This window comes from Mytilus trossulus, chromosome 13 (genome assembly GCF_036588685.1).
Source record: "Mytilus trossulus isolate FHL-02 chromosome 13, PNRI_Mtr1.1.1.hap1, whole genome shotgun sequence".
NCBI classification, from domain to species: domain Eukaryota; kingdom Metazoa; phylum Mollusca; class Bivalvia; order Mytilida; family Mytilidae; genus Mytilus; species Mytilus trossulus.
In genome coordinates, this window is record NC_086385.1 from 22,950,490 (window position 1) to 22,965,056 (window position 14,567).

The window sequence follows — 14,567 nt, forward strand, 5'->3', positions numbered from 1 at the left end:
TGAAAATAAACACTCTCTCAATTTGTAGAAAAAATACTCTGTCATCTGACCAACAAATCTTTATATTTATATCTCTCTTCAATAATCAAATTACCTCTCTTTGAAAAATGTTGCTGTCCAAGATTTAAAGTATTTGGTAATAACTAACCGTCTCGATATCTTCATGACACGACAGGACCTCATATTTAATTACCACCTCAAAAACTAGACTGCTACTAGGCGCATATATTTAAATACCGTCTCATGAAAACAAGACTGCATGCCACAAGGATCGCTTATTATTAACCCTCGAAAAACGAACGGTCACAAAGACCAAACAGTTCAATTCAGAACCAGACTGCCACTACGCCCACTCATCTCAATGCTGCCTTAATCCATAACAAGACTGCCACTAGGCCCACATATTACATTTACTGCCTCAAGAGAACAAGACTGCCACAAGGACCGCGCATTACTAACCTAAATAATACAAACACCACATAGTTCAATACTGCCTTCAGAACCAGACTTCAAATACGCCCATTTATCTCAATACCACCTTTATAACAAGTCTTCTATTAGGCCTACTGTACATATTACCATACTGCTTCAAGAAAACAAGGACAGCATGCATATTACTAACCACCACGATATCCGAACTGCCACAGACGTAATATACCACAAATTTCAATAGGACATGAAAACCAGACTCTCACTTCGCCAACATATTTCAATACCGCCTTCATTAGAAGACTGTCCCTATAAGTATATAGGTCCATATATTCTGCAATACCCGTTCGAAAAACAGACTGTCCTACGGACCGCATATTATAGTTTTTGAATAAACTATATACATTTCTTTAACTATATTTTACAAGACTGTATATTACAAATTGACTACAGATAGATGATGGATATTGCAAATTGAAAATTCCAATGACTTTGGTGTGACGAAGGACATGTATGACTATTACTAGAATGAGTCTTTTTACCCGAGATTTTTAATGGTTACAAATGTATCAAATGTATACATTATAAATTTGAGTTACAGCTTAGTGAAACTCCTCCATCCTATGGACATTTCAAATTTATCAGACATGTTAAAAGTTTTAATCTTCTAGAAATGTACAGCGATCCTTGCCGAGTGACAGTTTTGTAAACATGACCTTTGAGTACTGGATGACAGATAATCAAATGTTAGTGAAATTATGTAATTGTATTTCACCTTGTTATTAATTTAAACATGACAAAATGCAAATTAAGCTAATATTTCTAATTTTCCACTTACCGTCTACATGTATATATATACGAACTCCATCTTAAAGTCATATTTGTAAAACCCGTCAACTTTTTTCAACAAAACATAATTCACCCTCTCCAGTATATTCTCCCTACATATTGTTTTTTTGTGGCAAATTCCATACTGACAATGATAAAGTTTTTCTATTTGGGATACGATAACTCTTGATATAGTTTTACATAACGATCATTTACACTTCAGTGTCAGATAAGTAATACATTATAATACTCTGTATATCTGGTTACTTTAGTTTAATGGGCTCTGAGGGTGTATTCAAAACATTATTAAAAACAACCACAGGACAATGAGTGATGAATCAGGAACCTATTCTTGGTATACTTTTGTAAAAAATATAACTCATGAAAATAATTTAAATATATCTGATATACAAAATATTGACTTCATAAAAGAAAAATATAAAATGAATAAACACATGAAAGATATTATGCAAGAAAACTATAAAAAGCTGTTCTTTAAAAAATTAAATTCTTTAACAGAAAATAATAAATTATTTATCTATAGTAAAATCAAAAAGAAATACGAAACTGAGCCTTATTTACTTAAAGAGAATAACTTTGAAATAAGGAAAAAATTTACTAAATTAAGGGTAAGTGACCATATTTTGGAAATTGAAAGGGGTAGATACAAAAATATAAAAAGGGAAGAACGTTTATGTCAACATTGTTGTCTAAATAAAATAGATGATGAAGAACATTTTTTATTTACATGTATTAAAAATAAAGATTTGAGACTTGAATTTTTGCAGAAAGTTAGAAATACCTATTCTGATATAGATAATATGGATAATGTGGATAAATTGGTTTTATGTCTTTCGTGTCCGTCAATAATGCAGTATACGGCTCCATTTGTTAAAAAGTCATGGTCACTGAGGAGAGTGGACTCAACAACTGCATGATAGATACTTATATGTATATAATGTTTGTTCTTTTGTTGTTATTTTTGTATGATGTATTGTGTTCATTTATATATGCCTTCAACCCCATTGGGATATAAATGTGCATTTATTCAATAAACATATATGATATTTGTTAACCTTTGGTAAATGAGGATATATTTTATACTTCTGTCTCAATAACAATATATTTTAAATCCGATACATTAAAGACAACTCTTTCTGCATATAACACGTGACTAGTAACTGCGTTTGAAGAGTCACAGTCAAAAGGGCACGTGATTAGAAAGCGTTTGAAGTGTCACAGTCAATAGGGTATCGTTTATGACAAAGTGCAGAATAATAAGTATGCAACGTTTTAAACTACAGTCTGGCTTTTGATTTAATATCACCATGAATTGATTCTTGAATTTACGAATTTACTGTCTTTAATTTTTTAGCGCCCGACTACTGCCTACTAATGACGTCACTTGTACCACTTATAATGTGCTTTTTTTTGTGTCGTAGCATTGTTGTCTACTTATACCACATCTCCACTTTAATAAGTCTTATCCATTTTTAAGGTTGTCTCCCTTTCGTTTATTGCTGTAAGAGTTGTCTCCCTTCGAAAACGTTATTTGAAATATAACTATATATAAGATATGTATGACTTATGTGGAAACCAATGAGACATGTATCAATAAAAACATTGATTTTGAAGATCAAAGCCAAACATTATACAATATACCACGTAATAGAGAACTACATTTTCCAAGACTCACTGAAACAAAATTTAAGTTTATCACAATGTATGTAGATACTTCTAACCGTCAAAACTTTATCAATGTAAAAATAGTCTATGTTTTCCTTACTTGACCCCGATGACCTCGAAAGATTTGTTGTGAAGGCGAGATACTATATTAGATAGACAAACGAGATAAAAACTTACTAATCTATAAATGGCAAATATTAATTGTGTTATTTACGAGAAAAATAGCATGACACTTGCAATACACAAAGCTGTAGATACAAGACATTTGTCACGTGACAGGTTCCGGTCACAGCAAAAAATGCATCCAATTTGAAGAAATGACATAAAGAAGGATGTCTTCAATTTGAGAGAATGATGAAAAGTTGTGTTGGAAAACTTCACCGCGCCCACAGTGTTATGTTAACAATCTGCTTGATTTAGTAGCTTGCAAATTAATGGCGTCACTGAATGGCGACTTTATTAATAAGTATTTTGATAGAAAAAAAATAAGCAGATGTAAACAAACTGCCAAGCTTTTTTTTGTGTGTAAGTGATATGTCTTTCGGGAATTTCCCGACAATTTTACAATTATTACTAATTATGTAGTTTCAGAAATAACATGATTATTATAAGTTATTTCTGACGAAAAACAATAAACATATCATTTTTTGTTTGCATATTCGTGTAATAATGTTGTAGTCACATATGTACAAGAATTTAAAACTTCGTAGAATAAAATTGCAAAGCAAAGCCCAAGGCTGACAACACGGATAGTATATACATATGTATAGGTATGAGGGGGATGAAAATAGCACTATCTAAATGTAAATAGGATGGGCTTTTCTGGATTTACCCTCACCGAGAACGCTCATAGCGATTGAAAGCCATTGATGTACACACACATGATGTGAGGCGCTATATGATCGAATTGGACCTTAAATTATAAATAAATAAATAACTGATGGCCTTTCCATTGTTCCATTGTTCCTTTGTGCCAAAATAAGAGATCTTAACTCTTGACTGAGGTTACTATCAGAACTGCAGGCAGCTGAGGGCTTTATCTTTTATATCAAATAATTCTGAAGTTCGACTTTCATGATATCTATTCTTATCAATATATATACAATCATCTTTTTGTATGCATGTAATTTTGAATAATGTGAATGAAATAAGGGAATCTTTTGGTCATTTTCCATTGTTCAAAGTTCCGTAACACAATGAGCAAAGTCCTTTATACTTCAATCATAATTTAATGGAGTGGTAGTTTAATAAGTTGTCTCGTAAAAAACTTCTACAAGTATAAAAAGTTTGCTTACCCCTTTTGCGCACTAAAATCAATTTCAAAATAGATAATCCATAAAATAAATATCATTGAAATGAACAACTTAGAAATATACATGCATTCACTATGTTATGATAACAGACTATCGATAATCGGTTTCCCCACCTCCAACACAGCACGGGACCAATGATAAAGACATTAGCTATATTATCTATCATATGTAAATTGTGCGTTTGACAAGCATGTAATAACAACAGCGAGGGGAATACATCTTTATCTAAGAGATGAACGTTTTGAATCTGCGTTTATTTGTTTTACAGCAGGCAGTCTATCTGTGTTTTAAACAGAAAATTAGTTTAAAGTGCAATATTCGTGGGAACATCGTTATTTTTGAATGAATAATTAGTTATAATTAGATTTTGCATATATTCGTTAATTAATGCATGTTTAACATATTTCCTTGTTATATAGTATGTTGCTCCATTCAAAAGCAATGTGGAAAGCAGAGTCGTTACGTATATAGCTCACAGCATCCTTTCATTAACATATTTTTTTTCGGAATCTTGCATGTTACATATTTTTCTCTTTTTGTTCAATTATATAACTTCATTGCAAAAGAAAACCCTGACAGGTTAAACGAAACATATAAATTGGACAGTGAATCAATTACAACTTTACACTAGGTACAAACAACACAAATATCAAGTTTAAACGAATATAGAGTATAGAGATACATGATTGAATATGGACCTCATTTTTGCTACTTCCGCGTGGATTCCTTTACATAGTCAACAACATCAGATATAATATCTTTACTTGTAATTCAAATAATTTGTAGCTTTTACATTCGTAGGTTGGGTCAACCTTTTCAATTTCATTCATAAGGGAATATTCTATTTTTTCCCAATTTGACAATGAAGAAAAAAGTGTTTCTCCTCATCTTACATTTCACAAACTTTACAATTTTTCCGTTATGTCAACATATTTCAATGCCACTTTTTTAAAAAGCCTAAAAAAATAAGAAATAAAAACGACACTTTATCAAATTGTGCATTTTTATAGAAAGTATTAACCAAGTCTACACACGTTTGTCGAGATGATATGAGGCTATGCTTTTTTAGAGAAACTTCTTGTCAAATATTTCTTGAGTTTTGTATTTAGAAGGAGGCATACGTTTCGTTTTCACGGATAAAATACTTGTTTTTATCAAGATCAAATTATAACCAAAATAAGCAAAAATTTGCTAATTGTTAATGGAAGTTAGCTATAATGCTGTGGGAAAAATCTATTATATACAAAATGTTTAGAATCATTCAATTAAAAATGTACCCCCCCCCCCCATTTTTTCAAAAATAAAAGAAAAACAATTTGAATGATTGGAGTCTTACTACAAATTTAAGATTTAAGACCACCTTCATGCGTATATAAAAGGCTATTGAATGGGATTAAAACTGTTGATAACATGAATATTTAGAATTACTAACAAGATCGTAAAATCATCCGTAGCATATTTCATTTTATCTTCCTGTTAGCACATTATCGTAAAACGGTGAACTTGATTACTATCAAACTTGCTTTTAATTATAAATTTATGTTCCCTCTTACTGTGCGGGGCACGAAGACTGCAATTTGATCTATAATAACTAATCAAAACTTCTGCAAATCCTAAATTATAAACAAATTATGACACACTTGCACAAGTAATCACTTCCAGCTGGCGACCAACTACAGACGACAAGCGATGCCAAACAGATATTCGGAACTGATGTTCTTAATGCATTGTTGTTTATAGACGATGCATTCCGATTGTCCAGCGTTAACGCATTTGTTTTCATAACAAATTGCTTTGGTAGCTGTCTGATTGCGAGCCTTATGACTATGAAAGTTATTTCTTTCATACAATGCATCCTTGCAAATCAAAACAATGAACCTGCGGGCAAGTCTAGGCGAGCAAAATGTTCGAGTGTATCGTATATTATAATCATCCCTTTTTTAAGGATAAGTCATAAAACGTGAACATTGTATTTTTTTAAAACTTCTTTTTATATAATTAAACGAAATTGCAAAAGAGATACTATTTATCCGGAATTTGAGTGTCGAAATTGGGCTTAAATAATCATGCCAAGAATAAGACCAACGACGGTACAACGCTCAAAGTGAATAGAATTCAATTTTTCACTGGTCAACCTTTAATGTTTATAAAAAGTGGATTGAGAGAAAATCGCTGAGGGTTGCAGTTGTGCACCATCTAAAAATGACATGTCTTCCCCACATAAAATATATGTTACGTCTTGTAAAGTTTGGCTTTCAGCCCTTTCTTGACACCAAAATGCTTTGCACGCGTCTAGTCGTGTGAAATATCATAGATAACTAAACTTCTATTTAGGTTCAGAATCACAGCACACATGCATCAAATAGCATGTTTGCATATTGCCAAGAATGCACAAATAAACATTTAATCCTATCGACTTTAGAATTTTTGTTGGAAAACTTTTACATGTATGAAATAGATAAACTATAGACGGTCTATATGTTTTGTGATAGAAAGACCTACGGACTGACGGACGGACACCAAACAAAAACAACGGCTTTCAGGATCACCATTGGAATTCAATGTCAACACCCCAGTTCGTTTTCCCACCCAGATAATTTTCTTAACAAATAGATAAGTAAACAATTACCTTACCTATACATTGTCCGACATTTTATGTACCAAGTGAACACCTTTCTTTACAAGCCCATGACGACATAATGTGTTGAGTGATTTATTTCCCTGCCGAAGGTGACACTTGAAATTTACATCGTTGTCAGTTTCCCATGCCATGTTCATTTTACATATGTAGAGTGCGATGTCATTTTTTACATTAAATCCATTACTTAGCTATATGTCATGAACCGTGTATTTTCGTACATTTGTTATATCTGTTAAATTGCCAATAATTGAATACAGAATGATTGATCAATGGTTTCTTGCTTGCTTTACGTCCAGTGACAAATATTTCGTGCATTTTCAAAGCGAATACCAGGGTTTGTTTCAGGATTTTGCATTAGAGGAGGAGTAAAATGATTCAATGAATCTGGAGACCAACGTCTTTGATTTCAGTAGGTCCAGGGCCCTCACTCTTACAGCAGAAGCTTCTGGTATTTTTAGATTGTTACAGTCGTGTTGTTTCTGATCGCGGGTATTCTCTTTTTGTATTTATCTCAAAATAGTTTGATCCGATCATTTACAGAGGCGGATTTAGAAGTGCCCCCTCCCTTTCTGGGAAAACTTGTTGATTATATAGAAATTCACTTAAACATGACTGGAGCGGGCCCCACTTTTAAAATTTCTGGATTCGCCATTGTTTTGGTACTTAGTAATATCATGCTTTTAAAATATGTTTGTTGATGACAATTTTTAAGGCTAGTATTATATCGATGACCAAAGTTTCCCCCAATATTGTTTTTTTTCAGGATTAACCCATCTGATTTTATTCTGACCACAAATGAATCACTATGCAGTATACAATGTACGTCTGATTCTCTGGTATGATTGCGCTCTTCATTTAGGAGATAAAATCCTGATGTTTTGCAAGTTGGTCGTGTTTACATGTGTTGATTATTGTTGATATAAGCTGATATACTTATCTATCGTAAAACGGATGCAAGAGAAGTGAGATCATATAATGTCTGGCAAAACATTTCAAATATCGTTAAACGAATGATACTAAAATATTTTACAATGGAAGCCAACAGTATACTCACTAATAACATAGAATCTTATCATTATCTTTCGAGAAAAAAGTTAAGTATTATTAAAAATGTAAGAAATACAATAAAATGAAAATAAGCAGTCCTTGAAAAAAAGGATATCGAAAATAACTATCTTCACTATTTTAGTCCGGATGAGATAACGATCTTTTCTCAAATAAAATTATTAATGAGAAGAGTAGTGGCAATAATCTTTGAAATGAAAAGTATGAACCTACGATATTATGAATTAATTAGCGGTCAAAGATCTTTTTATTCAAATGACCCTTGGGTAAAATAGATTTTTGTATTAGATTGAGGTTCTTACAACAATACAATTTTGAGTATCATGAAAAAGGACCATACAAAACCGCCTGCATACCAAGTGACCAAAGGTATGGCTTGCCAAAATATATTTAAACCAAATTATTCGTTGAGCGCAGCCTGGGACGACCGCGGGGATTGAAGCCAGAACAGATAGGGCAAGTTTGGACACAATATGTTCAAGCTTGATATACTATAAGTTTCTGACACAAAATAAATGTGGTCAAAGATCTTAAAAATTTGAAATGGTACTTTTAATGTACATAGTATCGTGTGATATAATCAATGTAAAAAGGAGAAGAAATAAAAAAATAAATAAAAATAATGACCAACAAACTGAAATCCATCTTTTGTGGTATGGAAACTTTGTTGCAAATTCAGATTGATTCACACACTTAAACACAATTATTGTCTGGAAATTAAAAAAAAAATGCTTGTTTCGGTCCTTTTTTCATGAACGTTTTGGTGAAATGACCCCTAAACTGAATCCAAGCCTTCCCTTTGAAATACAAAACCTTGTGGTACAGAGAGACCAATAGAATAACACGGAAGTTATTGTCCGAAAACTACAAAAAATGCTTATGTTGGCCCCGTGTTGTCCCTTATTCCTAAACTGTTGGTACCATAACTCCCAAAACCAAATCTCATTCTGTCTATTGTGGTATTGGACCTTCCGGTAATATAAAAAAGAAGATGTAAAACTTCATTTGGATCCATACACTCAAACCAAATTCATTGTCCAGGATTTTTATACATGCAAACGTAATAAGTTGGAAATACATGTACATTTGCATTGGGCCCACACTCAATCTTTTCATGTTGTGTAATGTTATTTATTAAGCTAGATCTTGAATGATGGATAATGGAAATATGTTACAGTGCATCATAGTTTTGGAATGCAATGTGAACACAAATTCAAAAAAATCCAGCATTGTTTTGCAGAATATGTGTCTACTCATAGAAAATACAAACTGTATAAAATACATCAGTTGTACCAGTAACTTTATAAAATGAAACAATTATAAAACAATTTCTGATTTTTTTTTAATATATATACATGTATGTACAAGATATCAGAATCATAATCGACCCTCCCTGAATTGTACATAACGCGCATATTCCCGTCAATGTATCAAAATAAATATAGTGTCTTGTCTATCAGAATGGAAAATAATCAAAATTTTGAGGGAAATTTGTGTATTTAAAAAAACCCAGTTTTTCTCAAGTGGGATAAAAGGGTGAAATAACTTAAGATTAGTTTAGTACATAAATTAGTCTCATTTATATGTACTATATTCGTAGAATATAAGGTTTACAACATCCATATATTACATGGAGTGCAACAGTAAAGGGCTATGCTTTCATGTGATCTGTGTGATGAAGATGGATTGAGACTTATTTTACCTTACATTTTTTTCACCTGTCGAAGAATCAAGAATGGACTGGGTTGAGCCCCTTGGAATGGAAGTAATTAAATGAGGCGTTAAAAATCACTTAAATTAATTTGATCATCTTATGCTTTGTTTAAGAAGCAATTAATCTTAAATAGACGCTACATGCTAGTTAAAATACAGATGTCAAACTGAGGCTAATGGACTTGTTTTTAGGTTCATAAAGCAGATTCCAGACGTTTTTGCTTAGACGTAGAAGGAGTGAAAAAATAAGTAAAGAAATGTCATGGGTAAAAATTAAAGCAAATACGTGCATCTTTGTAATTAAGAAATAAACAGTCCGAAAATCAGTAGCTTGACTCGAATATCAATCTCGGCGAATATAGTTTTATCCTGCACCTTTAATTGAAAAAATATAACAAATTAGAAATGGGAAAAGCTTAAGCTATTTTCTAGATTTTTTTTCTATTTTTTTCAACAATTACACCATTGATAACTTTAGAACAGATATTAGATTCCTATTTTTCCATAGAGAAAGGAGCATATTTTATAATTCTAGAACAGTAAATGTGACACTGCCAAAATTCTAATTTGATCTGTGTTATATGATAAGCATTATGTACAAGTTTCATAACATTTGGTTGAAGCAAACTAAAGTTAGAGAACGGAAACCAATTTTGGGACGTACGTACGGACGGACGGACGTGCGTTCAGACGAACAAGGGTAAAACTTAATGCCCCCTACGCTATGCCTATCTAGGTCGACAAATTATTTTCAGTATTCTTAAACGTTTTACATCATACTCATCTGCACATGTATACAAAGTTTCAAGTGATTTTATACCACATCTTCATTGTAAACCAACTTAAAACCAGAATTTAACAACCTATCTTTTTTATTTTTAAATCGATACTTGACGGACGCAGATAACAGAAAGCATAATACCCCTTGAACTATAGTTGGCGGGGTATTAACATTTAACGCTCAAATTTAAATTCTAACTATAAATCATTACTTATGTATAGCACTATAAAACTCATGTTTCATATCATCACTTGTTATATATACTTTCTGAAATCGAACTTGACTTGTGTTTTTCATCATCAAACTTTGTGTTCATTTCTGTTAATCGAACATGACGTTTAGAGAGAAAAAGTAATTATGGTTGGTTTGTACATATTTATTTACCACACATGTTGATCCGTTTAGGATAATTATTCACTCATCAGTTCACAATAAATATATATAATAACGTGTATACTATTGATATTAACCTACTCACCAAGGGAGATAAATTGTTGAAAAGTTTTGAATGCACTTAAAAATATCATGTAAGAAATCATTTTTCGAAATTGGAATACGAAACGGATGGGTTCTAAACGCGTGTAAACGAACGGACGGACGCACAAAACAAAACATAATGCTCCACATCGTTATCGTGAGTGGTGCATATACAGGAAAAGAATTTAAGAATTTAGAATATCATCATGATAAACATGTAAAAATAAGACGTCGCAAGATACTGTGGCCAAGTAAAAAAAAAGAAGAAAGAAAACGTGTTCTACCTAGCTATTCTAAAACCAGTTTCATAGGTCATAAAAAATGAGCTGCTAACATGCAATATTTCAAAAGGTCCTTATAGCATAATGGTTCAAATGCCGTGAATCTACTTATATCAATTCATATAGCGGAACAAGATATTTTACAAAATAAATTTTGCAAATTCGACTCGAACATACACATAAGCACAGCAAAGTATGTCCTTTGTTTTTTTTTATTAGCAAAAAAAAAAAAAACAGAAATTAAAATTATTAAAAAAAAATCGGGAATGTGTCCATTGAGAAAGGGCACTAGGCCCCTTTTTGTTGGAACCATTTCGTTGATTATATAGGGAATCATTGAATCATGACGATCTTGCAAATTTCTGATAATTCGTAACGCTATAATAGATTCAGTTTTATGTCCTCCTTTCGTAAGAGCGTGTTTTATAGTGGTGCTCTAATAGCTTTTTCTTTTTCCTTTTGCGTATAGTTAAAGGGAAACAGAGGATGCCCTGATTTCATATCAGATTATAAAGAGACATAACTCAGCAACGTTAATAAAAACACTCCCAAAATGTGTACTTCATCTGTGTTTTGTGGAAAGAAACATTGTGTATAAGTTTCATATCATTTGCTTGAGACAAGTTAGAGAGCGGAAACAAAAAAATTGTAAAGGGGCATGACTTTAGAATTATAAAAGTGAGGCTACCCAAATTCAAACTTGATCTGTGTTTTGTGGTAATAAGCATTGCATATAAGTTTCATAACATTTGTTCGAGGCAAACTAAAGTTAGGGAACGGAACTAAAAGAATCAGCATTTTTTCCATTTGTAAAGGGGCATAACTCTAGAATGGTAAAAGTGACACTACCCAAATTCAAACTTGATCTATATTTTGTGGTAACAGGCACTGTGTTCAAGTTTCAAATCATTTGGGTGAGGCAAACTTTAGTTAGAGAATGGCATACAGACGTACAGACGGTCATGGGTAAAACTTATTACTGACACGCGGTATTTTCCAATCATCATAGCAACAATCCCATCCTCTTTTTCTCGAGTGTGACATCATGGATAGATATTGTTTTGTCGGATTGAACAACACGACGGATACCACATGTGTAACTGGCGCTGTCCACCCTTCCAAATCACATGGTTTTTTTTATAAAGCGTTTTGTGAACAATTAATTATTTAATTAAATTTTTGTTAAAAATAATAAACTAAGTTTCTACTCAGTTTAATTTTGGAACCTTTGAACCTTATAAATGTGGGCCAATTTAAAAACCAGGTTCAAAGTACAAATTATACATTTTGTAAATCCAAGGTTAGATTCAGAATTATGTCAAAGAACCCCAATGATTCCCGTTTTTGTTGAAATCAAACAAAGTTAAATTTAGGACCATTTAGACCTAAATGTGGACCACTATAAAAACGAGGGAAAAATTACAAATCAATGTAAATACACGGTAACTATCAGCATGTTAAAGAACCCCAAGAATTCAAGACTTTGATTTAAACCCCATTGAAATTGGTCAAGAAATAAGCAATTTATACCAACTGTTTTAGTAAAGTATTGTTTTGGACCCTTTCTCTAAAATGGTTAGGACCACAACCCCAAATCAATTCTAAGCTTTTCTTTTGAGATATATGCAACCTTGTGGTTATCATAGAGATCCATATATTGATGTACATGTTATTGTCACGAAACAACAAACAATCTTTTGTTTTGCCCCTTTTTCAAAAATGTTATGGCTTCGGACAGCGTCAGCGCAGACAAAGAAAAATGTCATACCATTATACGGCTGCAAAACAATTGCGGTGGTTAACAATTAATAGTGCACTAAGTTTATAATCAAGACTATTAAAAAAATATGGTTTACACTTGATTAAAACAGGTAATGCTGTATGGTCCCTATTTTCGGGATTGCAAACCTTGAGTACTAAAAAAGGTTTTAATACTGGATTTTGAGAGGACATGACAATGAAATTAATCTTTTAACTTGAGGTCAAAAGGGTCAAGGTCATATATCAACTTTCGGAGAATCCGAGACATCATCTTGATGTGGTGCACCAATGTAACAAATATCATAACTATATGCCAAAGAATAACAATGTTATGTTCAGAACATAAAAATGTCCATAAAATCAACCATTTTAACCCCGAGGTCCAAATTTAAAGGTCAAGATGATACGCGACACCCAGTCTCATGGACATTAATACAATTTTATCTTGATTATAATGTGTCAATTTCAACAGACAAAAAGTTTTGTCTCGTGCAGGGGTGGTATGACCACAAGAGGAGGAAAAAACATGAAGAAGAAGCAATTATACTAAAACAATATTTATTTATTCGACGAATCGGGGACATAAAAAGACATATAACACAACGTACCGATATACGAGATCTCGCAATTACGTAAGCTAGTGTAAAGTCAATTCATTCCAGAGTACGAAATATTGGACAATATATATGTGAATCTGGTGAGGAAATTGCAAACAAGTTAAACGTTATATTTGATATGTTTAAGTAGTCATTGTACTTTTTAATTCTGTAACAGTAGTTCCCTATTTGATTTTATTTTGCAGAACAGTCCCTTCAATTAAACAATGTTCAGAATTTGGTTATTTCTGGTAATCTACGACAATAAAATTTTAATTGCTGATTTGGTGTATGCTTTATTGCGATAGATTGTCGAAAAGCAGCTGCATACCGTAATTTTTCGATTCAATTTTATATTGAAAAAAGAAAAAAATACTCACAGCTTTATATTCTTCTGTAATCACCAACGAAGAAAATATTTCCAATATATAACATTTCTTTTTAACCACAGACTACAAATTGGCTCCAAACATGCAGATAACGGGCTATCTTTCACTTCAACTGACATTGATAAACAAGTCACAGGAACGTTTTAAAGATAAGCAAGTCACACAGACGCTTCACGCCCATGACGTACTGTCCCATTTTATATTTCGGAATAAAACTTCTTTCTTGTGAAACTCGAGTCGCTTATATCTGGTTCATGTTAATTGTCATGATAATTTGAAAAATATATCTATCTTTTTGTTGTATAAATATAAGAGGTTCATTTGGGAAGCCCGAATTCTTATGTTTTTATAGACATTGCATTGATAACGTCACTTATTTGCTGTTTCGATCGAATGCTTCAAACAAAAGACAGCTTTCACTCGCGTGATATTCACTCTGAAAGGTTCGAATACCTTAGAAACGTTTTCAAAATTTTAACAGCCCATATATATACTAAAATAAAAAAATTATGTAATTTATATTTTCGTTCATATGAAATTGAAATTTCGAAACTCAAATGAGAAGGATAAAAAATAACAAAATAATCAGCAGAAGGTTACATTTATA

The 14,567-nt window shown here is 32.2% G+C and overlaps 1 protein-coding gene across 3 annotated transcripts in view; it reads right to left on the minus strand.

Annotated features, from left to right (window-relative positions):
* The window catches only part of LOC134695104 (frizzled-5-like), a 62,816-nt gene extending 48,746 nt beyond the window's left edge, over nucleotides 1–14,070 (minus strand). Inside the window, exon 1 of one of the 3 annotated variants that reach the window (XM_063556292.1) lies at nucleotides 13,952–14,070. The gene's annotated coding sequence lies outside the window, so the exon portion shown is untranslated. Of the gene's footprint in view, nucleotides 1–4,238; nucleotides 4,360–6,890; nucleotides 6,973–13,951 lie in introns of those variants that run through there. The other 2 variants (XM_063556289.1, XM_063556291.1) reach the window with 2 other exon arrangements.
* Nucleotides 14,071–14,567: the final 497 nt, after the last annotated feature.